The sequence below is a fragment of the Paralichthys olivaceus genome, chromosome 13, assembly GCF_024713975.1.
Source record: "Paralichthys olivaceus isolate ysfri-2021 chromosome 13, ASM2471397v2, whole genome shotgun sequence".
NCBI lineage: Eukaryota > Metazoa > Chordata > Actinopteri > Pleuronectiformes > Paralichthyidae > Paralichthys > Paralichthys olivaceus.
Genome location: NC_091105.1, coordinates 21,190,145 through 21,215,655, shown reverse-complemented (window position 1 = coordinate 21,215,655; position 25,511 = coordinate 21,190,145). Strand labels below are relative to the sequence as shown.

The 25,511-nt window shown below is 41.2% G+C and overlaps 1 long non-coding RNA gene across 1 annotated transcript in view; it reads left to right on the top strand.

Moving 5' to 3' along the window:
* LOC138413574 (uncharacterized) overlaps positions 1–23,277 on the top strand; it is a 55,265-nt gene extending 31,988 nt beyond the window's left edge. Inside the window, exons 3-4 of the long non-coding RNA XR_011245948.1 lie at positions 4,810–4,980; positions 22,187–23,277. This is a non-coding gene — a long non-coding RNA (uncharacterized lncRNA). The remainder of the gene's footprint in view (positions 1–4,809; positions 4,981–22,186) is intronic.
* The last annotated feature ends 2,234 nt before the right edge of the window (positions 23,278–25,511 follow it).

Sequence of the window (25,511 nt, the reverse complement as noted above, 5' to 3'; positions counted from 1 at the left end):
TGTCTGAACACTGAGGAGCGCTGTCCACTCCACTTTAATCTAATCTGTACTCTTTCAAAAAATAATGAGATCATTTACACCTCATTAACAAGCAATGTAATGTCTGGGCATTAATCATAATGATTGCTTATCATTTCACTTTGCAATATTATCTCCTCTAATGAAACTGTTCACACAACTGCCAAGAGGGCCTTAATTGGTCGTGTGAAATCACAGAGCACCCGGCAGCTTGTCGCGACGTGTGTGAAGTTCTAATTTGAATAGGTGGGGGAGAATTTGAGGGGTGGGCCGTGTAGGGATGGCATCACTTAAGCACACATGCACACACTAATACACGCACATGCTCAATGTGTATAGAAATGCACTGAGGTGATTGGAGAATATGGACCATTGCTCCAGTGTTTACAGCCCCAAAATATTTAACAACAACTGCAAAGAATCAAACTTTCAATTAGGTTTCTTTTTTTTCAAAATATACATTTTGACATCACGTAAACATCACATCTGTTTGGAAAGATTAGATATTAAAACTTAATGTCTGGTCCTGATGTCTGCTGTGTCTCTCTTTGGCATAAGATCCATGCCAGTGCTGGATGTGATTATCCAGGTAAACATGGCAGCCAGACTGATCCCAGCTTTGTGCCTCCACCGTGAAGCCTCTATCCAATATTCCACTTTTTGATTTGTAACCTCTCATAGCCCACTGTAGATCCGCCCAGCTGGACATCTTCAGCACCCCTGCCTCCCAGGAGGATGCTAATTTCATTAAATACATAACATCCCTTCCCAGTGTGTAGATCACCCAAAGAGGCCATGCTTGACTGGAAGGTGGAGAGCACTGAGGCCGCTCCGTGGCTGCAGCTCCCCAGGCTTAGGAGGGCTTAGGTGCGGATGTCATTTGGTCTTTCTCCCTGGTCAGAGCAGCTAGCTGCTAATTGTGGCCCCTGGTCTGTGAGTTGAGCTTGTGTAGCTGAGGAGAAAAGACTTGCCTAAATTGAAATCTGAGCAGCGTGTCTGAGAGTCGAGTCGACTTCCACTCCATCATGGCTGCAGTCATAATTCCTCCTGGGCTAATTTCATCATCCATAGAAACATTGGTTTGTCTGTTGGGTGCACCAAACTCCATCATCCTATCCTCTTATTTTATTCCATTTTGCTGTTCACTGGATCATCCTGGCTGGGAGCTGAGACTATGACTGACAAGTCCTGAGTGGAACTAAAAGTCAAGGCCAAGAGAGAATTCCAAATGGACAATGGTGGAAGTGCAGCACTGGTTTTGACATTTGAATATGGTTTAGTTTTAATGCAAGTCCTCAGGTGAATATGCATATTATTTTGTATTATTCTTATCAACGAGTCTAGCTGCCTGAGGAGAATCGCTCTCTCTGTGGTTCTTGCTCACTTAGCATTACTGGTAACAACTTTTCTCACTTGTTCACGAAAAACTGCTGACTGATCGAGTTTAGTTTGAGAAGAGAAACTGGTTGAGACAATGTTGTGATACTTCTGTGAAAACCTGTGAAGACAGATTTAGTCTGATGACATTAGCTCCGGAGTTTCAGCAGCATGACAGCTATTTTTAAAAAATGCTAACGTGACATGCACAAAAGTGGTTGGCATGTTTTCATAGTTTGTCTCAGCTGGTTTGCAGCTGCTTCTTGTCTTACTTGATTGTAAGTAAATTTAGTCCATAGATCTGTAGGAGCACCATGTCAGTGTTACTTCACATTACTGACAGAGACAGAACATTGCTGAATAAAAGACCCTTCTTACTATAGGTACTACAACAGATGATATATCTAAGTCAACTCCTGACCAAGAGATGTTTTGGGGCAGTTTAATGCAGCTCACCTATGCCTATGACTTTGCATAGTTTATTTGTCAATTTATCCATTGCTCACTTTTGTGTTTTGTTTATATTAAGAAAAACATGCAATAGATTTTGGTAACAATTTCCTTTTCAAAAATAATTTTTATTTAGTTTTCCAGTTGTTTTTGCTTTGAAAAAAGATGCCCTTGGCATCAGTTTTGAACTCACTGGATACCCATTTACACCAATTCTTCTTCTATTAGATACAAAGAAAGTTCCATCCAGTTTGTTTATTCCATAATGAATTCAACAGACCTCTCCACTACATCTCATGTAGCCATCTTGGTTGTGGTTTATGAAAAACACTGGCCCTCTGGTTGGTGCACTGCAGTTTTCGTCATTATATTAAACCCACCTCATTTAACATAAAGGGTTGTGATTGGCCCACCCAGTTTTCGTACATTTGGAAATCACTCTTGAAATCACTTATTCACTCTTATCCATCTGTGGTAGTGAATAATCATGAGCTTGGTGATTGGTTTGTATGCTAATGTTTAAGCAGACAGTGTTTGGTTAATGTTCATGTTTAATAAGGAAACAATGCCTCAAGTACCACAGCTCTGTCTGCCAGTCAGCCAACTCTCTCCCTATCAATCCTGTGCATCATCTCCCCTCCTCAGTGTAAAGCTAACTGCCTGTTACTCTCTGAATTACTGAAGCCCCTGGATAACATCCGATGTATGGCGAATTCAAACACCTGCGCTGCCATAACCACGTGCTGATATGATTTATTCTCTCCCCCGAGGACCCCTCTAATGAACAGAGATGTATGCTCAGCAACCCTGTACATGTAACCTCCGTGTGCTCAGAGGACGGCCGTGCTGTAATATGATAAGTGCCTTGTCGATAGGCTGTATGATATGCTAATCATACTAAAACACGGTGCCGCAGGCTCTCCCCTTGTTTATTTATGAAGGCTTGACCTGAGGGAGAACAATAATCGGCTTCTCTCTGAACTCTGTAACCCTGGGAGCCAAGGGAACCGCCAATCACACACATCTGAGTCCTATAATTCCCCCACCTCTCTCCCTCTCGCTCACTCTCGCTCTCTTCCCCTTCAACCCGCGCTGAAATGGCAGATTTATGCAAACAGCACTGTGTGTGCATTTTCCTGCCTGCATTTGTCCGGGGCACATGTCAAGCGCCCAAATCATTAAACTAATTATTAATTGGGACTGACGTAAACAAGCTGTGAGCAGCCTGCAAACTTGTCTGTGCTCTCAGCTCAGCAGATACAACGCTCTGACCCTATGTAGTGCAGGTTTGACAAACCCATCACTTAGATATACTTAAATTAATAAACTCTCACTTTTGAAAATTCAATGCAGGGAATAAACCTCACACAGAAAGTCGAACAATTAAAGTGCACTTAAAAAATGTTTTTGATAAGTGATGGGAAGTAACAGTTAAAGGTCCAGTGTGTAAGATTGAGGTGAAAAGGAACTATTGGCAGAAATTTAATGCAGAATAATCCTCATGATGTTTTCACTAGTTCATTTCATCTAAATTGTATGAATTGTAGTTTTCTTTACCCCAGAAAATGTCCTTTATATTTAAATACTCTATAATTACATCGAGGGGACCCTCTCTACGGAGGCCGCCATGTTTTTTACAGTAGTCCAAACCGGACAAACTTAACACCTTTTGGGTTTTTATGACAACTGAAGGCTGCCACATGTTCTCTGTAATGTTTGGAAGGAAAGGGTGAGGTCAGGGGTGTTCAGCTGCAACATGCAACTTCACCACTAGATATCACAAAATTCTACATACTGTACCTTTAAGGTGCATCCCTATACTGCTTTGTTTTTTTTTGCAATTTTGAGAGCGCAACAAAGACTTTTTGTGTAACCTACATGGGCGTGCGTCGGCTATTGTGTTCGCTAACGATTTGATTAAAGTGTATAAAAAAAGGAGAATGACTGATACACTATGTTCATTTTATTGCCACTGTAATATCATTATGTTATTACTACCAGCAAAATTAATGTCTTCTTCCAAAATGTTAGTCCATTGGTCTGGACCATGGACTGATGCAACTTTCACACCTTTTATTTTGATTCAGATTAAACTCAAAAGTCTGAAGCTCGGACCAAACAAGGTACATGTTAAAGCCACCTTAGAAACTGATAACAGACATTACGCTACATTGAAAAGTAAAGTCGAATGTAAAGCTTTATGAATATACCATGAACATAAAATATTTTATACATGTGTTAATATAAAATACTAGTCTACTCTACCTGCTTTTGACTGACATGTACCAAATACACATTAGTACAGTAATTACAAGTCACACAAACTGCCTTGAGGTAATTGTATGCTCTGTACACAATGGTCCACTGTTCTATGGTAAAGTACATGTCCTCTGTGCTTCTATTGTCAGGGGCCAAGTTTTTTTTTCTTTTTTTTTTACTAAATTTTCAGAAAATCAGCAAAAAAGAATGCAAATGAATCTCAAACAAGGCGGGTCAATGTCCGGTAGCTTCAATGTTTCTTGCCTTTGACTTTGACTGTTTGTGTCTGGCTATAGATCGGCTTGTCATGAGTACAGCTCTCCAGTCCACTGCAAAAATAAGGCTGTGCAAATATTTTGAGGAAGACGAGGGGCTGCTCTGAATATCTAGTGGATGTAAAGGCCATGGTAGAATGTATGTCTTTCACTGGGGCGACACTTTTATTTGACAATCTGTGTTGCTGCAACCACAAGAGACATTTGGGTTTCAGTAGAATTAGTACTGTTTTTTTCATACAGTCTTAGTCTCAAAGTATTAAAAAAGTGCAAATGTGTGTCGGGGTGGGGCATAAATCAGAGCTTGGTCCTTGCATCTGTGAGCAGGGAAACAAAGGTTTGTTTGTGTGCCTCAATCACTCTTGCTCATGAAAGCAGACACTTACTTGAAAAAAAAAAAATCCTCTCTCTCTCTCCCTCTCTTTTTCAGGGAAACACTCTAAACCAACATCCTGGGTATAAATTTGCAAAATGCAATACAGGCCTGATTGTGTGTTGAGTGGATGCGGGGTGCATACGAATAGACCCTGGAACCCCTTCCTCTCTCCTCCTCCAAATAGTACCACCCAACCCCTACCCCCATCTCTTCACAAGCTGGCAAGTAAGTAAAAAAAAAAAAAGAACTGTCATTTTACTGTCAATTTCTTCTTACAGGGGAGAATTTGGAGCTCTCGTCTCCATTTCAACATGACAATGTAAACTTGGTAAAAAAAAAAAAAGATCTGATAGAATAGGAATATTTTCTCTCATTTGCATGGAAGTGCCTCCCCCATCACAAACTACATGCTGATGTCACACTTCGGAAAACACACAGTCTATGATAAATAATAAAAAATGAAAGTCTTTCTGGGATGCTAACTGCATTGTAGTTTCTGTCACAAGATGGAATGACTTTGAATTTTTAAACAATTTGAATTTAATTCTAGACCTTTTATCAGTCTTGCATTCAATCAGAAAATGTTCTTGATAGATTCTGATTCTTCATGTCACTTTAAGATCATGAAGCTACATGTGCTCTCCAGTCATCAGTAGGACTGAGGCTGTGAGAATCTGAATGGAGCGGCTGGGAACAAGTGAAGCCTTGGCACTGACACCAGGTCAGCTCGAAGCCCCCTTACAGCCCAGCCCTCAGCACCAGGTGTTCCCTGCATTCAAATGATACTCTTATTCATAGACTGCCCCGATTGGAGTATTAAAACTCAAAATTTGCAACTGAATGCTGATATAATCCTGGAAATATATGTCTCCATTAAAAAGTAGCCCATTTAAAGGAACAAGGCGGCCTTTGTGCGAGGCTTTATGTTTATTTATCAAGGCGCTAAAAGGGAGCCAGGGGCGGGGGTTAAGGAGAAGGGGATGGGGAGCAGTTTGGGGGGGGGGGGGGGGGTATCAGGGCAGACTTTCCAACTGTTTACATGTTAATTTCAAACTTAACAGCCCTTGTTCCTGGAACTATTTATACACTGAATGCAAATCATTTTTTTTTTCTCTTTTTGTTATCGTCTTTTTTTGCGCACACTTGACTGTTGATGGAAAAATGCAAATGAATGTGTGAGTATGGGAACTTTTGTGACAAGATTAAACAGCGGAGTTTGAGTGACAGGTTGCAGTTTGTTGATATGATGCGGTCTCACCAATGGCAACTAAATGCTATTTTCTGCTCTGACTACAACAGGTGTCTTGTAATGACCTTTACCAAGCACTTGTTCTTTCAATCCTGGTAAAAAACTACAATAACCACTTAAGGCCAAGTTGCCATTGGTTACCAGTACTACAGACTGACCATTTAGGCGACTCACAATGTTGAATCACTGGTGTAGGCAGTGACTACTCCAGAGATTTCCGTACATGACACCAGCGCTCAGATCAGTTTTTTCCAGCAGCATCCCATCCCTACTCTGGTCGTGTACAATAATGTTTCTCAAAATACGATAATTCTAAGCCTCTGGTACGATACTTCAACAATTCCCATCTGACAAAGCTGGGCTCCACTCACAAGACCCTCATCTGGAAGAAAACAACCAGCATTGGCCTCAGCTACCCACATAGAACACATTATGGATAATTGATTGCAAGCGTTGCTGACCCTAAAAAAAATCTGCATTTTACTTTCTACCATTGCTGCTTCTTTTTTTTTGCATACCTCTGTCTGCAACTATCAACCAAAAGCTTACTGTGGACACCAGCATGTGCATGCCCAGTGTTCGTGAGTGGTCATGTGAAATGTATTTTCAGGCATGTTCGTATGGACAGAGATTAAAACTGAGTCAAATTGCTTGAGTGGACAGAGATAGTTTTCATTTTCAATTGTAAATGTAGTAGTATGGATGAAGCCTAAGAGAAAACAAAGGTGGGTTAAGTGTTTTGCATTGTCTTCTTGTTCTTTGACACCTCGTCCTACTTCACACAAAAGGCCGTGAGCTGACGGTGATACCTGCAAGTCAACAGATGTTGTCTTCTTGCATTCTCCTGTGAAGTGTGAACACACATTATTGACTGGTTACCTCTTCTCATGCTAGCACAGAATGTACAGGCAGGCTCGAGTCTTTGTAATGTGTTTCAGTGCAATGTATAACCAAAGAGGTTTAGCGTAGTGTGTCAGCTGGTGCCATCACCCTAATAGGCATATGTGCGGCTGACAACACAATCCAATATCCCAATGAGTTATGTCTATATTAAACGATTGTGCATCTCATGATTTATGCACTGTGCCAACACTCAGTTTCAATATATGAATTAGCTTGGCCTTTCCAGTGTGCAGGCAGAAAGTAAGGATATACACAGTTTGGAAAAGTGACCTTCAATGGCATATAAGGGCCTCATTGAAAAAAAATGTTTGATCATTTTGTGTGGAATTATGTTAAATTTTAAAGTGTGAATATTACAGGAATAAAGTCGTGATTTTAATATTATGAGAATAGAGAAGATGAGGACTGTGGAGCATCTTGTAAAGTTTTACTTTATTCGCATAAAATTATGAATTTATTTTCGTAGTTTTCCGACTTCATGCTCTTTATTTATTCTATTATTCTAGGGACCATAAAACTCCTTCGCAGTGACTAGTCAGAGAGCTTTTCTGACTTTTCTGTATGAAGAGGAGTTTTTTTTCTATCAAACCACCATCTTAGTCTAAACTCAGTTAATTGTTTTAGCTGTGTAAACGTAAGAATACCTTAACTATAGTTTACATTCAATATTATTTATCTGTAACTTTATGAATCTGCATTTTGACCTGACTCATATTATGTGCCACTGGTTTAGTTATACCAATGACATAGTAAAATTTAAAGAAACAGAAAAAAGTCTCAGAAATAATATAATATGATAATCCAAAAGGACAAAAGTTAATGTTTTGTTTGTTTGTATTATTACTATATATATATTTTTAGGATACCATAAGTAATTTAAATCAGGCCATATTAGCCTGCAGCTAGTTTATGCCGTATAGCCTGTTAATCCTTCAAGAAAATTAAAACAAATTAAAAAAAAATTTATAGGTAGAGCTTCTATAAATAACAACAGCGGCACATGAAGAGTGAAGACTTTGTTCTACCTGTTGCATCGTTTCATCTAAGTCGTAAATTTGTGTGGTAAATTCAGTCATGTCATCCAAGTCATGTTTAAATTTACAGACTGAGAGAACAAAGAGAGCGAGTGAGTGAGAGAGCCTGATATGAAACGTGGTCAGCTGAAATCCCATGGCAACTGGTCAAGAGTCCACAGAGAAGGAATGTGTCTAATGAAATGTAACAATAACTCCTCCCCCTCCCTCCCTCCCTCCCCCCCTCTCTGTGTGAGTGAATGAGTGGGTATGTTTTATGGTTGGAGTGCGGGGGCTCGACTGCAGCTTTGTTTAGACGAGTTTTGGATGTTTGGCTCATTATGTTTAGGTTTTGCTGATTGTTTTTTTAGAAGGATTTGATTGAATAAACAAATGTCATCACTTTAGTAGTATCCTTCAAGGGCTTTTTATGCCATTCTCAATAAGTGATAAAACATCTTTTCAGGAGTGGACATTTTTGGCCTTCCTCTTTACTTTTTTTTCTTTTTTTTTAAAACACTGAAAAACATAAGGTCGTTTGGAGTGAATAGGACAGCAATTAATTATACAATCTTTGTCAAAGTCCTTGCAATGTGAGTTAAATGTAAACCAGAGTGCAATACTATTATGAAGGCAATATGTATGAAGGCTGAAAACACTTGATTAGAGTAGTTTTGAGTGTTTCTTTGCCACTGTAATTTAGATCGAAATAAAATAACCTTTTATGTAAAGCGCCCAGTTCAGAAAAGTGAAGTACTGTATGTCGGTGAAAATTAGATTTTTCAAGTAAGTAAGTAAGTGAGTGAGCAAGTGAATAATAAAGTGCACATGTCTGATGAAAATGGAGAGTAGACGCTGACTGGTTTTGTCGGGCCTCTCTGTACAAACCACGCATAAATCAGTCATCACTGTCGCCTCTTTCTTTCTGGCTGATTATGATGCTAATATCACCACTCTAAACAAAGAAACAATCCCAATGACAGAAATGAGAGACATAACACTCTGCTTGTACAAAAGAGGGAAAGTATAGAGGTATTATGCAGCTACAAGACAGTGGGGCAGAGGGTGATGTCTGCAGAGAGGTTGCATCGGCCTGCTAACGCGATCACCTGAATTATGCACAAACCATTGTGTTCAAATTTCATAAACGGATGCATGAGCACCCCCACAGCCCCCGCCCTGCAACATGGGCCACAATTATTATTTATGTGGCTGCAACGCTGCAGAGAGACAATTAGTCATATTCGTGTGCCGAAATTAATTGAGAGAGATGCGGGGGATAAAGAGGGAGAACAAAGACAGCTTTTTGGCACTTGTTTCCATCTGACAGGGATAATTAGATATATGAAATTGAAATTCCTCACTGGGGGGTCCTGTTGACAACACTATTTTCTGTTTCATTCCTCTCCCTTTTTTCCTTTTGTGTTCCTGTTTATGCTAATTTGGACCCAGTGTTTTCCTCTGACCGCTAAAAGCAGCATCCTCCCCAGCCCTTGGATTCAAATCACCACAAAGCAACCAAGTCTGTCAGCCTTTTCACACATCCCTTGCCTGTGACACAAGGATTAAATGTGGGAATTAATGAAATTAGCTTTTTTGAAATGCGTAAGTTCAATATCAAATAAATAAATTAGTCAAAATTCTTGCTCACTTAATATGTTTACACACACATTTCAATTAAATATTTTCATAGGTCTATCTAAATCATTTTTCCAATGACTTGTCACCAGTCTCTGACCCCTCACCTTTCTGCCAGTCATCTGCTCACCAACTGCTCGCTCGCTGATGTGTTGGCTCCTGTTTGCTGCACCCTTGTGTGTACTTTGCATTCACTTGCTCCACAGAAGGCATCATTTCCCGAGCTGTAAAGTCGTCGTTCCGACTTCAGTGCGTTCTTGTACGTTTTGGAATGTTGTAAACAACGTTCATTTAGAGCATTTAAACAACACTTTGACACGTCTCCCCAATATTTACACAACAACAGAGAGCAAAGAAAAGGGATCAGGTTTAACAAGCATGTAAAATATTTAAAATATACATATCAATCAGAAAAAACATTTGTATCAGCTAAAAAGCATGGTTGAGAGTTAGTCATGTAAATTGCAAATTATTAAAAGCTACTACTGAAAGCTGATTCCCAAATTATGTTTATTGATTTTTAAGTGATGCAACTTGTTTACCAAAATTTTCACCAACTCTCAGAGCAGTTGTTTTTCCGATTTGAGATCACATTAGTACTTTCCCAATCAGGAACTTTAAATGTATCTTCACTGTGCTGTGTCAGCACTAAATATTGGTCTTGCTGCACAAACTATCGTTCTGTTACAGGGGGAAATATTCTGGTTTGCGTTTATTCCTTTAACCAAATCAAAATCACCTCGGGCAGTGCTGGATACTGTGAGGATGGACATTGTGCTTCCGTACTTCTGTCTATTTACAGCATTTTGTTGCTGTCATTTGTGAGCGCTTGTGTCACGTGAGCCACCCTTGCAGTGCAAGGGAGGAACATCTGATAAAAGAACATTGTGGTTTGAGTGGAATTATGGGTTATGTCACCTTTCACCACAAAACGAGGGGCCTCTTAAAGATTTCCTCCCACATGAGAAACAACTACTGTCATGTTTCTCACAACTGACAAAAAGAAGTGGTACATAATAGAGACACATACGTAGTTAAACTTTATATCTGACACTTCAGTATTTACAACGTCTGTGATAGAAATTTGAGATATATGAAAGCATAATCTTACTTTTCTTGCATGTTTTTTTTCAAGTGAGAAAGTTGGTAAACTGCACTTTAGCAACACTTCCTATAAGGAAAGACGTGGGCCACCACATTAAAGTCTGTGTACGGGAAACACAGAACTGTAAAAATATTTTGTGTTCATTTTGAAGCTGACGCAGGCCAGGGATCGTTGGTTTTAGGCTGCGGCCCCTCAGTGGGGCCCAAGACACATTTGCATTAACACAACTAAAAGAATGTGGCCACATGCAGCTCAGACCACTTCCGAATGTGATCTGAGCAATCGAATCTCAAATGCATCCTCAATGCGTCTTGGGCATGTTCACACCTGTACTAAGAACTGTCCACTTGTGATTCGATCCCTCGAGACAGATGTTAATGGCAGGGCCTTATACACCAGATGTTCTTCTTTAGATTATGGATTGTCCAAGACCGGAAAGAAAAATCATGAGAAAAGGAAAAAAAAAGTGTGGATGAAGCATGGTTGTTGGGAGGGGAAAAGAAGGCAGGATGGAGATAAGAATTGAACCGGAAAGAGCCTTGTGTCTAATGCTTGCCACATTCGCTCTTGAATGAAGGTCTAATTACCCATTGGTATTTGGTGCCAGTGTTCCCAGGTCCCAGCAGCCCCTAGGCCCGTGCAGGCACTGAGCGTCCAGAGCCAGCTGCCTCCCAAACACTTGCAGGTATACAGGCTGGGCTAATAGTCCTACCACAAGGGAGCCAGATGAAAGAGCAGGAAACTGCTGCCAGAAGCCCTGAAAGGATTTATGCAAAGACAGGAGAGAGGTGTAAGCATGTAGTGGTGACTTAACCCACCAAAACACAAGTTACCTACCTCTTTATGTGCTCAACACTGTACCATGTTTAATTGCCCAGATAAATCTTTATGACCTGAATCCCAGGTATAAATTACTGATAATAGTATCAAGATGATGAAAGTTTCAGGTCTGTAAAGGTGAAATGTTTGAGGAAGTACATTGATGATATTGTTTGTTTGTTCATACATCCTGGGATGACCACTGAATTTTAATATTCATTTATTCATAAACACACACATATTTATATGTAATGTATGTCAGTAGTTGATTTTATCTACTATTTTTATCAGGACAGCTGTTCCTGAGAATCATGTTCAGAGAGACAATAGACAGAAATGCAACAGGAAATAGTAAAAGTCAGGAGAACAAAAATAGGGTTTGGAAAAGCTGGGGGAACATGTCACATTCATCCCCAGAAAAAAGGTTCAAAATCAGATTTTGCATGTGATTTATTTTGTACACTAGATAGATACAAAAGACATAAGAAATAAGATACAACAAAGACAATAGAATGACTGGTAAAATATTTAAATAAAGGCCGGGATGACTTTTAGTCCCTACTATGCACCAAGCTAAAAAAACAAAAAAACCCCATCTCAAACAGCGATGACCCTGATAAATTCATTGGGGTTATTTTGTCAAACTTTGGGAACTTGGGAGCTACACAAGTAATCTTTACTTCAAGTTTTACATTAGTGGAGTGAAAACCTTAAATTGTGTGAGTGTGCAGCCTTAGTTACTGTAAGTTTTACTGTAAATTCAAAGGTTTCTACGTCTTTGCACATTTTCAGAGCGTTCACCATCACCATCTCTCCTGCTGCCAGGTCAGCAGAGTAACGTCTTAGTGGAGGGACAGTGAGTAATCGTCTGTCTGTGTGGGATGTGATTTCCCTGAAAGGGCCCGACAGAGCAGAGGGTGGGACGGGAATCTCGCCAATCAGGACAACTCCAGATTCGTCCTGAGGAACAGGAATTCCCACAAGCTGGATAAACATGCAGTTTTGGCGGGGGAGCGGGGCGCTTGATAGTCTCTTTCTCATCTTTGAACATGGACATTCTCAAGATATTGTTATTTCTCACCACAGAACAGCACTGTCCTGCAGAAGAGGATATGTGTGCTTGTGACGTACACCTACCACCACTGCAGGACAATATGCAGATTAGACATCTTTTCTTCGGTGTGCATGTTAATATTTTAACGCTGAATAATAGTCCTTTTAAAACATATCACTTCTTCAGCCCACATGTGACACAGCTCCTATATTGTGGATTTATTTGTATAAAAAGTGCACTTGCTTGGTCTGAGTGGCCACTTTTTTATATTTCTGAGAAGTCCTATGTACAGCAGAGTGCTTTTTGCTGCAGTTTGACACAATATCTTAAATTAAATAATCTAATCAGAGTAAAGGCTGATGAGCGATCGCAGAATACAGAGAACAAATAGATTGGAAGAAACAGGAATGAGATAGGAAAAGAGAGGATGGGTGGAGACAGACATTTTACAGCCTTTATTACTTCAGGGTTTTTTTGTTTACATTGCGATGTGTCACAATTTAATGGGCCAGGAAAGACAGAAATAACATGGCAGAGGCTGTGAGGAGAATGTTGTCCAGAGAACAAAACTATGGTTTCCCTGATGGATTCAGAAGCGTTGACGGACGAGGGGCTCACTCCAGCTACCTCACATTTGAATTTTGTTCCCTTTCAGAACTTTTGTGTGTTTTTGTTTCACTTGACTTCATATTTCTTTCAGCATTGGGATATTTGGTGTGTGTACTTTTGCCGCTGTCTCAGTGAGTGTGCTTTCAAACCTCAGATATGAGCGTCGGCATCTGCGTTTTCATATGTAATTACTGTGAATCAACTCTTTATGCCTGGCTCAAGTCATAAAACAAGAGAGAAAGAACGTCGTTATGCTGGTGGGGCACCTCACTAAAACGCTCCAGTGACAGAAAATGAAAAGCTGTAATTCCTCCTGTGAAGTGAAGTCTGACTTGTCGGAGTAAAGCACTTCCTATCCTTTTGTTCGGATCTCAGAGGGAATTATAGGGGATAGAGTTAGATATGGCTGTTAATAAGACCACCGAGCCCTGACCAGATGAGCGTCAGAGTGATTTAGACCATGGCAGTTCTATTAAACTAGTAGAAAATCACATTCCTTTAACCTGGATATTCATAATTTTGACTCACTGAGAACATAAAAGATAATAAACATTTGTTTGTGTTACATCTTTGAGGTATAACCGCTCTTTAACTCAGAAAATATATGTTTTATTTCAACTGTGGAGCTAATTTTAGGGGCTATTTAACAATAGAAACCAGATAGACACAAAACAACATAAATCTACATGATTAAAACAGAGCATACACAGACAATCCTGTGGTTGGTCGGTAGCATCTGATCAAAATGTGTCTGATGAATCTGTGACAGAGTGTAGGTAGTGATCAATGTAGAATATAAATTAATCAAAGGTAACTTTTTATTTCTGCAAAACAGCCAAACCAAAATGCTCATATTCAAGCCATATGCCAATGCTTTGTTTTGCGAATGTTTCAGCACACGTTGTTTGTTTTTGCTATTACTTATGTTTTCTTTTTTTCTTTTTTCTTATTATTCTTTTGCCATTACCTTTAGATTTTGATTAGCCTAATATAATTTTTTTCATGTTTGATTGTAAATTACATTGTGTTCATTTGCTGCTTGTCAATGATTTGAAGTATTCCTCTTTATATCTGTTTTTCTTTGCAACTTCTGTTTCCAAAAAGTGCTGAATGAATAAAGCTGTTGTTATTACAGAATGGCACATGCAACAGCATGTTTCTGTACAGTATGAGCACTTCAATCGTGAGCTTTGGCTTCACATCTCAGATGATTTGCTCTTACAGTGTCAGGTGGAATTCAACAACATTTCTAAAGTTGCCCGGCTTAACCACAGTTAGTCTCACCCATCTGTTCACACTGCTCCCACATCTTTTTACCAAGTCATCAGCTTATTGAATTGATGCCATCAGCTCTCATATTGATAAGCAAAGAGGAAGCACATTGGTCGGACCTGGTGAGGTAGAAGGTGGGGTTAGGAGGTGGGGGTGGTGGTGGGGGGGAAGTGCATGGAGATCAATGGGCTAATAAAACAAATCGATGGAATGAAACCACAGAAAAAAGTGAAGTCATTAATTTGCAGAGACAGGATGATCCCACCAACCACATGCATTGATTAGAAATGAGGTCTGTGGAGAACCTTCGGGGGGTATCATATTAGTGGAGGGAAACAATGGCCAGGCTTGGGGATGGGGGGTTGGGGGGGGGGGGGGTCGCTTTCCTCCAAGGGTTTGCCGCTGTACTGATGCAGGAGAATAGGTTAACCGGCGGATCAATGGCCCTCTTCAGCTTGGGTGGACAAGACAGTGGCTCTGTGTTTGCTCTCCGATGCACTGTCAACACAATATCTGCAGGTGTGAGGTTTTCTCTCTGCTTATGAGTGCATGAGTCCCATTGATCCCACAACCCCCACTCTCTCAAACCAAGTGTACTCAAGCATGATTATGATATTGAATACATCATAGAGTACAAAGAGGTCTGCAAATAAGGTCAGAGGTGAGAGCTAATGTTCCATTTTCATCAGTATTATCATTGTTAATCATGATTTGTGATCAATAATATTGGGCTGAGTTATATACACACACCGAGGCCTATAGTGCAAGGCTGGTGGAGGTGGAGGTGTGACAGGCAGTTTTGAAAAGTGACTGCTGTGTCGTCCAAAAAGGTTGTCACCTCACAACCTGTGTGTAAGAGTTGTCAGCAACCTTTGGCCCATTTTTATGACTAGATTCAACGTCCACCATCAACCCTCATTTTGATCCCCTGAAAATCTGCAAAGTTTTCCCCGTCGGTCAGGGTTCATCCGATCTGCAGACACAGCATAGCTTTTCTGCGACCATTGGGTCGAAAGAGAGAGAAGAAAAGCAGGTGATGTGAGATTGACGACTTAAATACTTCATCAATCAATGCTGCAGCCAATGTGTTGTTTGGTGATTGGTGGAGAATTCAGGCAATCCATCTTTCCTACCAGCAACTGGCATTCAGGATTCTCCTCAGGTTCCCCATGTAATGCCTTTATTTCTTTATTTCCAGGGTTAACCTAGGCCGCAGATGTACGCATGTGTTTCTGCTTGTGTGTGTGTGTGTTTGTTGGGGTGGGGGATGAGGGGGTTCACTCTCACCCTTCACCTGTTATTAGAATCTGTCAGACACGTATGTCGCTGCAAAATGTGCTACACACACAAAGAGACACACGGGGTCAATCCGCCATCAGTCCATGCTAACTGAATCATACCACAGAAATTTGAACACATTAGTTTAATTACTATAATTACATTGTATGTAATTGTATGATATTATAACCAAGAAGATTGGCAGTTTATATCAGCCGCTGTGTTTTATTTTAGATCGAGTTGATTTTGGCTGGAAATCTACTGGATTGTTTTACACTGGAGAGTAAACAGGGCCCGGAAATCTAAGGCTGAATGCGAGTTTGATGCAAAAACAGCTTGTTTCACTGTCACTAGAGAAGAACCATATTATGCCGAATGGAGAGAGGAAGACAAAAATAGAGAGAGAGACAGAGAGAGAGAGAGAGAGAGGAACTTCAGCTTGTTTTCAAGCTGGGTTTTAGTATGTGAAGAAAAGATGAATTATTGTGAAACAAATTTGATTGTATTTACTTTGCACCAGCAGAATAATACATGTGGGATTGAGTAAAAATTAACATAGAAAACAAAAAGCATGTCAGTGAATGTAAAGATGTGGCTGATTTAAGTGTTTCAACAGCATTTGGAAATAATGCATCAGCCTTTGGTCACTTTGAAAATACATGTTTTCAGGATCAGCTCACTGTTGGTGTCGTAAATACAAAAGTGCAGAATTTTTCTAGTTGTAATATTTAATGTCACATGTCTAAAATTCAGGATGAGACTGTGCATGCTAATGCACAAGTGGCTGTCCTAGGAGCAGCCACTCTCATTTATTAATAATGTAAATTGATTTAATTGATTTATGACTTTTTCCATCAGATTCTGACCAGATGTCAATGAGACATGACCAAAATATAAATGCTGTTCTAACAACCTGTGCGAGTCAAATTATCAGTCAGTACAACAATATGCATTATTTTTGATTATTGTAAGAGCATCATGAAGTATGCCTTCAAACATTACAATTCTCTGCATCCATACTGACCCCAGCTCTTTCTTTTCCTCATCTCAACCTCCTCGTGATTATAGTAATACTGAAGCCCTTGGGCTTTGCTTAATTAAAATACATCCTTTTTGTGTTCCCCTCGGAGTCCGGTGATAGAATAACTATGCAGTGTGGGGTTAGCTGCGTTTAGCTCCTTTAGGAGTTAAACCACTGTTGGTGTGTCAGGCAGCTAAATCAACAAAACCCTGCAAAGAGGGAAACAGAAAGAGAGAGAGACGGCATGGCGATGACATAGGAAGGGGAGAAAAAAAGGTTGGGGTGAGGATGAGAGGATCCCACATCATGTAAACCCTCAGCCTTTCACAGAAAGCAACGTTTTCATTCTAAGCTCTGCAGCTTGAACTGAAATCCTCTCACTTATCCTCAAATCCAAGATGAAATACTGTCAGATGTAGTGTGACCTGGGGAATTTGGTGGAAGACCGACAGGCAGAACAGAAAGACGTATGAGTGACTGATACTGAGCGCACGAGTGAGTGAGTGTGTGTGTGTGTGTGCTCGGAGGAGGAGCAGAGACAGAGTGGAAGATATTGCGAGGGGAGGAGATTTAATACAATGATTTGTCAGAGGCATAGTGAGTGACTCATGTCGATTTGATTCCTGGTAACCAAGGACACCGTGAACAATAAAGCACATAAACTAAACTGAACTCTCCTTTATTTAATTCTCACATCAGAGGATTTATTTTAAAACTTGACCAAATATTCGCCTCATTTAAAACATATGCGCATTTTATTCAGAGAAAAAAAAATACTGTACATGGCAACATTTTCCTCACGTGTCCCTGTGGCATCTGTGTGTGTTCTGCAGTTGAATATGTTATGTGGGGTATTGGGGCTGATATTTGGAGGGTGTGTACATCCCTCATCTCTGAATAGCTCTAAGGCACAGGCAGGAAATGGAGTCCTAGCATTTTGTTTTGCATCAGTGCTCCTCTTTATTAGAGGGGAACAGAATAGGCATAGAATAATAATTGGAAAATTGTAAACTTGCTTTCATTATAATTAGCGAGATCACAGGACGCAATAATCCAATTATTTTACTTACAAGCAAGTTTCCTCATCGCTCCACAATGTGTTGCAGGATGTGGAACCTCATCCCACATGGACATACCAGTGAGAACGACAAAACTCACCCCGTCTCTCTCCCCGTCGTCTCTGCCCCTCTTACATGTAAACACCAGCATGCTTGAGTGTGCTCAGACAGCTGCACATACACTGACGTATGAACAGCCATTTAGGGCCACCAGACGCGCACATAAACACACATGTGCACGCAACTCAACAACATACAAATAATTGAGTAAGATTTGCTGGTACATTAAGTTTAATGTGTTTGACATTCGGCGGGGGGAAATGGTGGGCATGAAGTAGGAGTAGCCGCGGCGCGTCTTTCTTCAATCAGGGCACTGCAGGGCTTCATTTTACAACCCGGACGCAAACACGGGGCCCGTCAAAGCTAATTAGCGTTGTTGCAAATGGATGCAGGTCATGGCTCTCAGCGGATTGGTCCACAGAGGGGTCGCCAAGGGTCAAACCTCCAGTATGGAATGATATAAACAATCATCTATAGACCACAAACCAATCAATCCCTTTTAACACTATCCACTTCCTGCTTGGCTGCTCTCAGAGGTCAGAGGTCAATGTACAAAAAGACAACTGAGCCGGTGGGTTTGGGAGTGGGAGGCACATGCTGCTGATTATCTATTCACTTATGTTTAAGCCAGCAGAATATCAAAGGCATTACAAAAAACCCTCTTTAATATCATCTAAGTATTTATCTCTTTGTGTCTCTCCTGGTTTATTCATTCACACTCATTTAATCATCCATTTATTACTTGTCATCTCTTGCTGGTATTTTCACATTGTAAAGTAAAACATCAGACCTTGAGACGGTACCTGTTCATCCGTGAATTACATACTAAACATACCGGCCAATAACAAGGAAGAAAAATAAGACATGAATGTTCCTTTTCATACTAAGCTGCACGCTGAATAAAGCCACTTCAGCATCAACATGAAGTTCCGCAATTAGCTGAGCGGAGAGAAAAGGACAGAAAGACTGAGAGGAGGAGGGGGGGTGACTGAGGGAGTAGGGAGTAGAAAAAAGATGGAAACCAAAGCTTGAGGAATTGAATTACCGGAGCCTTTTCTCATTATCATTTAGCCGTCTTTTATGGGCCACCAGTAAGAGATGATGTTCCCATGACCCCGCACAATGCACAGACATATTATTCAATCCTGCTGCGATGAAATTCCTGCAAATAAAACCTTTGTGCTGGGCAACAGCTAATTATTTGACAGATTGGCCCCCTTCTGACTCAGGTTACAGTGTGGAGTGGACGTGTTTTAGTCCCCCCCCACCTACCCCCCTCATCCCACACACACACGCACGCACACCCACGCACATGCACGCACACACACTACACCACCAGCACCAGCCACTCACCCACTCTTCCCCCGGCCTCAGTGCAGAGAGGGGCCACTTTGAGAAAATCCCAGAGGGCCTCATTCTTTTCAGGAGATTATATATTTCAGCCCCCTCCTCCTCCCGACCCATCTATCCATCCAAAATCAGGGGAGCGTGGTGTGTGTGTATATGTGTGTGTGTGCATGTGTGTGTAGGGTGGGTGGGGGGGTCTGTGTGTAAGTGACAGCAGTCATTTCATAGTTTAAAGGGGGTTCTCAAGCAGAAATATTTAATCTTCCCACGAAAATAAAGTTTGATGGTGGAGGACTGAAACGGAGAACGGGAAAGAGAGAGAGAGAGAGAGAGAGACAGAGAGAGAGAGACAGAGAGGGAGAGGTCTAAAAGAACCAAATCACATACATATTGTGTTACTCTTAATTTACACTTTGAAGAACCACTGTACGTGTGCATCTAGTGTATTATTTTTGTAATACCACATTAGAGAGTTGTGGGGGGAGGGTTATTAACAGACTCAAGTTTTGGGTGGGCATGCCTTTGGCTTTGATTCAGTCCACTAATAACAACAGTTTGTCATTAGTGTTCGGACATGGACCACCAAGATAAATGCCAGCACATGTTTAAATTATCTTGAGAGTAATGTTTTTTCCTTCAGTCCTTTCCCTCCCCATAAAGATCCCTTGTTGACTCCATGTCGCCGACATTTTGAGTCATCAGCGCAGGTTTAATCTTTACGGCTTTTTATTTTGCTCCAATGCAGATGATAACAATTGAGAAGGAGAATTTTAAAAGAGGTTAAAGCAAAACAGATAAAACACAGTATACATTTTGTAAATAATGAATATATGTCGTGATCAGACTCCATTCAGGAAAATAAAATGAAGTTATGAGCTAATCAAATAAATGTAAAGTAAATTTGAAGTAATACAGTTTTACAGCTTCTCAGTGAATATATTATTCAACTATATATATAGCCAATATATTTTCTCACAAATGTAAAAATTGTAAATACTACTTTTAACAAATAAATGATTTTCCACTAATGTGTATATTAAAAAATATTATCATCATATTATATAAAGTCACCAATGCATTTTTCCATGTTTAAATGTTTATGTTTATATTTTGTCCCTGACCAAAACTGACAGTTAAGCGATAACATTTAAACTGAAACTTACAGTGAATTATTCCATATCCTGGCAGTAAGTGCTTGTAAAACACACATCACTTTTACCTACAACCAACAGAACTAAAACAGGGAACTGCAGCTTCTATTTATGGCAGTTCTGCTGCACTGCTGTCGGAAATTGTCATAGAATTGATAAATAATGAAAGAAGTGAAAATGGAAGTTGGATTTTGATTTAAAGGAAATGTAAATGTATTTCAGGCACCGCAAATCATATCACAACTTGCGAGAAATAAAAGTCAAATCCCAACTTCCTCTGCAGCTTTAGGAAATCATGATCCCAAGACACACAAACTTACTCATCACAGACCAAAAAGCATGTTAGCTTTTTGGCCAGAAAGTTGACTACTCCCCACCTTCACGCTCTCGTTCTCCACCTTCAGTCAAATGCTCTGTGCGCTCCCGTTTCATGTCTGGGTTGTTCGAATTCTGTGTTCACCTGGCATGAACCCAAGCGAGCGGAGCCTGGAGTATTCATTGCTCAACCCGGGTGAAGGTCATGGAGTCCAGCCCTTCCCTGCTCCGCTCCCCAATGAGCAAACATATGGTCACGGAGCACCTTGAACATGTTTGGGTGACCACAACTTCTCGGCCTGCGCTGCTACAGCAAAAGAGACAGGGGCACTGGAGGAGGTTCAGAGCCACCTTGCTAAAGCAGAGCAAGGATAAGGAGGGAGTGTGAGGCTGCCAACAGCAGCGACCATCAGTCACTGGTTTCTCGTACACAGGTAAACCCATGTGAAGTCGCCTGGCGAGACAGAGACATGGGCCTCCGCAGACGTTCCAGCTCGCCTCTCCTCCTCCCCTGTTTCTGTTGTTATAAATGTGTGCAATCATAAGGTGCAATATCATCACCCTGTTGTTCAAACAGCCGAGCCTCATCTAATCGCTTCCACGTTTCCTCAGCGCTAAGCTCATTAGTGGGTGACCTAAAGGCATGTCGGAAAAAAAGACAAGCGAGAAACAAAAAAAAAATCTTTGTATAATGGATGCTTGCTGTTTTGAGATAGTAAAAATAAACAGGTCTGCGGCTTTGGTAATAAATATGCTGTAAACTTCGGCTCAGAGTGTGAGTTCATCACAAACGTCTCGCTAATAACCCAACGTGTGTGTGTGTGTGTGCGTGCATTCTCAGTGTACAGTATGCGTGCAAGCGTGTCTGCATTTCAGCTTGTGCATGAGTCTGTCGTGTCATTTGCATGTGTGTGTTTGTCTTTGAGCTGGCTGAGGGTGGCGGTGGAGCGTTGGCAGGGATCGACGGTGGTGGGGCGGGTGGTGTCGAAGATGATGACTCGCTGTTAGGCTCCGTGAATGGGGATGTGAGAGTCTCTCTGGTGTCTGAGCGTCCGGCCCAGGTGGCGACTGGAAGGCCGACTTCATTAGCCTTAAAGAGGAAACAAAGGAAGATGCTTCGTGAAAAAAAAAAGTGCTATCCCTCATCTGCGAGGCCACCGCCTGACACATTAGGAATCTGTATGCTCAATTAACCACTGGCAGGCTCATTTTTCCTCTTCTTCCCTCTCTCTCTTTGCCTTACTCTTGACCGAACAAGCCAGAGCGATCACACTAGACTTAACACGTAGCAGGTTTATGACATTCTACGCTGACATATATTTAATTCAATCAGAATATACATTTTGATTGAGTTTTGTCTGAAGTAAGCAGATATAAAAACTTTTGAACACCTTAACCTGTGAAAGTAAAAAAAAATGCTCATGTTGTGCAGAAGATTTTTTCACTTATAAATTAAATAAAACTAAAGTTGTGAAAATGCTTTTAAAACTTTTTCGCTATTTAACAAAAATCCACAACTGCCTCTATTGTTCATTTCAGGAGGAAGGGGGGAAGTCGGATGCCTGGGAGGAAAAGAAGTGGCATGCCAAAAACACATTAATCCTCAAGTTCAATTTGCACGTGAGTTCTATTATTAGGTCTCCTGTTGCTGAGAAATGTGGTGGGGAATTTACACATAGAAATTACAACATGACAGATTTTCTGTTTCTTACATATCAGATCCATAGTTCATTTAGGCCCCGTAGACCTTGAGACCGACACACGATGCTTACTCGTGCATCCCAGCAGAGCTCATTACAGATACACAGTATGTGATAAATGAGACTCAGCAACCAATCATGTAACAGGCGAGTTAAAACCTCTCATAGAGAACCAAACAAGACAAATATGTCAGCCAGAAGTTGTGTGTTTTTCTTTGTCAAAACCTGGTGCCTACATTGCCCACAATGCAACAGTTCATATGGTGACTTGCTTGTGTTATGTGGTTGCTAATGTGAGGTGTGTTAATGTCACTTTGTTTTTCACTCCACATCCCATATTTTTATATATTCATGTTCATTTTTTGTTCATTCTGTACTGCGTGAACATGGATCGAATCGTTTGCACTTTGTTCACTGTCTGTAGAGCCCTGCTATAAGTGAAATATACACATTTGAAATCCAGACTCTGAATCTTTTATTGTTCTGTGTGAGTCCGCCTCTGCCTCGTCATACTTTTTACACTCCAGTATCGAATAACACTGAGTCAAGCGACATTCCTTAACGTCACAGATTTTAAACATCTACTTTTATAGACTTAATACGATCTTTTGAACTTTTGCAGTAATGCTCCTATGACCTATAAACAGACTAATGTGTAAAAAAGGTGTTTCTCTTTAATGGGTGCTGATATAATGCATCAGTGAGTTTCATGTGACATACACCTGCACATGGAACTGTTACAAAACCACATTTTTTTATGGACAATGACCTTGACCCCTGTCTGCTCCTTTCATTGACTTGAACATGCACACGCTCAGGAATCAAACATACACCTTTCCCTACAATTAGTGTCCTGAACTGGGTGGGCGACCTGAGGATCCTTATCTTCCCATCAACCTCCTGTGAAAATGACAAAGTGCAACACGGACATGGCTGGGGTGGGGTTTAGGGTGGTGTAAGGAGGAGTGAGGGGGGCGGGTGGTGGGGGCCCTGTGATACGCATCAGCCTTTGATTAACGAGGTGAGCTGGGTGCTCTTTAAAATCACAGGGGTCACGGCTTAAGAGGCCTCCATCTAACACTTCGCCACACTTCACAGGACCAACTTCTTCGTATTATCGGACACGCCCCTCTCTCCCTCTCTTTTATCCCCCCCTCCTTCTCTCTGCCTCCCTCTCTCTTTCCCTCTGTGAGGGAGAGAGGTCTATCAGAGAGATGAAAAATGGCGTGCAGCTGGCCCAGCACTTCCTTCCCCTTGTCGGGGTCAACAGTTCACTATGCTGATAGAGACCCTCACACCTCCATTAATAAGAGCTCCCCTGCACTCACACATTGCTGCATCGCTGGGCGACCATCACTCCTACCTTTGTCTGGATGTTCCATCATTACATTCCTCCATCCCTGCATAAGTCACTCTTTTCTTCTGGGCGGGGTGCGGGTGATGACTGACAGCTGGTTTTAGTTTTTGTTGGTGGCCTGCACCAGTTGAAGTTGAACAGTGAATCCACAACCTGTGTAATTATTCGGAAAATATCTGTCCAGAGATGATTGTGTTTCATTTTTTCTGTCATTTTGATTCTCCGTCTAAAATCGTTCATGTATGTTTATATTTCCCAAGGGAAAGACCTGTGTCAAATAACTTTACACGTTAACGTCTTATCCTGGAAAAGAACCTGTTCCAACACGTTAAGCAACATTTTCATGACTGATGATATGAACACATGTGAACACTACTCATTATTGCATGTGGCCTTGCTTTGTTCTTTTGGGTGTTTTCATTTTCTGTCAATAACAGTTTTTCAGGTGCTTTTCTCTTGCTCAAAGACTTTTGGACCTTTAATCTTAAAATGACAAAAAAAAGTGACAAAAATAAAATCGTTTATATATAAGAATATTTAAGTCTGCATTGAAATGAATGTGTTGACTAACGTCTAAACTTTTGGACACCAGCTTTGCTGCCAGCATTAGCAGAATGGATTGACAGCAGAGGCCGGCCTGGTCAGATTTAAAGTGCATCCAAAAAGAGGCGTTAATCATAATGCTGAGCTTGTTGAGCTGCTAATTATATCTATTGTGAGGATGCAGAGTGCCTGATCAGAGGGCCCGAATGTATATATGTGTGTTTGTGTGTGTGCTGGCCTGTACTGATTAAGAGGAGAATTAGCCCACCATCCTGAGGAGGGAGGCAACCAGAGGGGTTCAGGGAGAGAGGAGAGAGGGGGGGGTGATGGTGGTGATGGTGCAGGAGGAGGAGGGAGGGGGGGGGGTTTGGTGTCCCCCTCCTGGAGACGAGCCCTGACCTTCTCATTTCATCCTCATTAGTATCTCATGTCAACAGAGCAGCCACTCCTTAATCATCTGCTATCATCCCAGGCCGACGCGGACACAAGCTCACACACACACACACACACACACACACACACACACACACACACACACACACACACACACACACAATTAAAGACAGATAAACACAAACTAGCACACACATCTGCTCTTACAGACAATGACACACTCACTTGTATGAAAAAACATGTGTATATGTAAATGACTACATGATGCACTGCATGTTATTAATATCACTTGTCTTACATAGAATCTGACCTACGTCTGGAAACAATAATCCTGCAGTGACAGTGTAATTAAAGTTTTTTTTTGTTGAAGTTTATAACTACACAACCTGCCCTCTCAGCACTGCTCAGTGAAGTGTCACCAATTGAACTCCATTTGCTTTATTTCATTTCCACACAACAAATTCAATAATATATTTGTCTGTGTTGTTCTTATGGGATGTTGTGGTGGACAGCACCGCAGCAGAGGGTGGGCTCGTCTGTCTGTGTCGGCCTCAGCCCCAGCAGGGTCGGGAAGGGGGGAGCAGGGGCTCAGGGTGCCAGCACAAATGAGCTCCATTCATTTCCCCCCACTTCGGCATATGGTGGCCCATTGTCCTCAGCCACAGAGCCAGAAGTGATGCAATTTGTTGGCATGTCCTGTCATTTCACAAACTGCCCATCCCACCGAGGGCCCCGGCCAGCAGAAGACAAGCAAGGGCAGGTTGTTGTTTCACCCGATGCACACACAACATGTGTATTTTGTGTGTGTGTGTGTGTGTTCTGGAAATAATCCAGAACTGAGAACAACAGCTCCAACACTTACAAACACGAT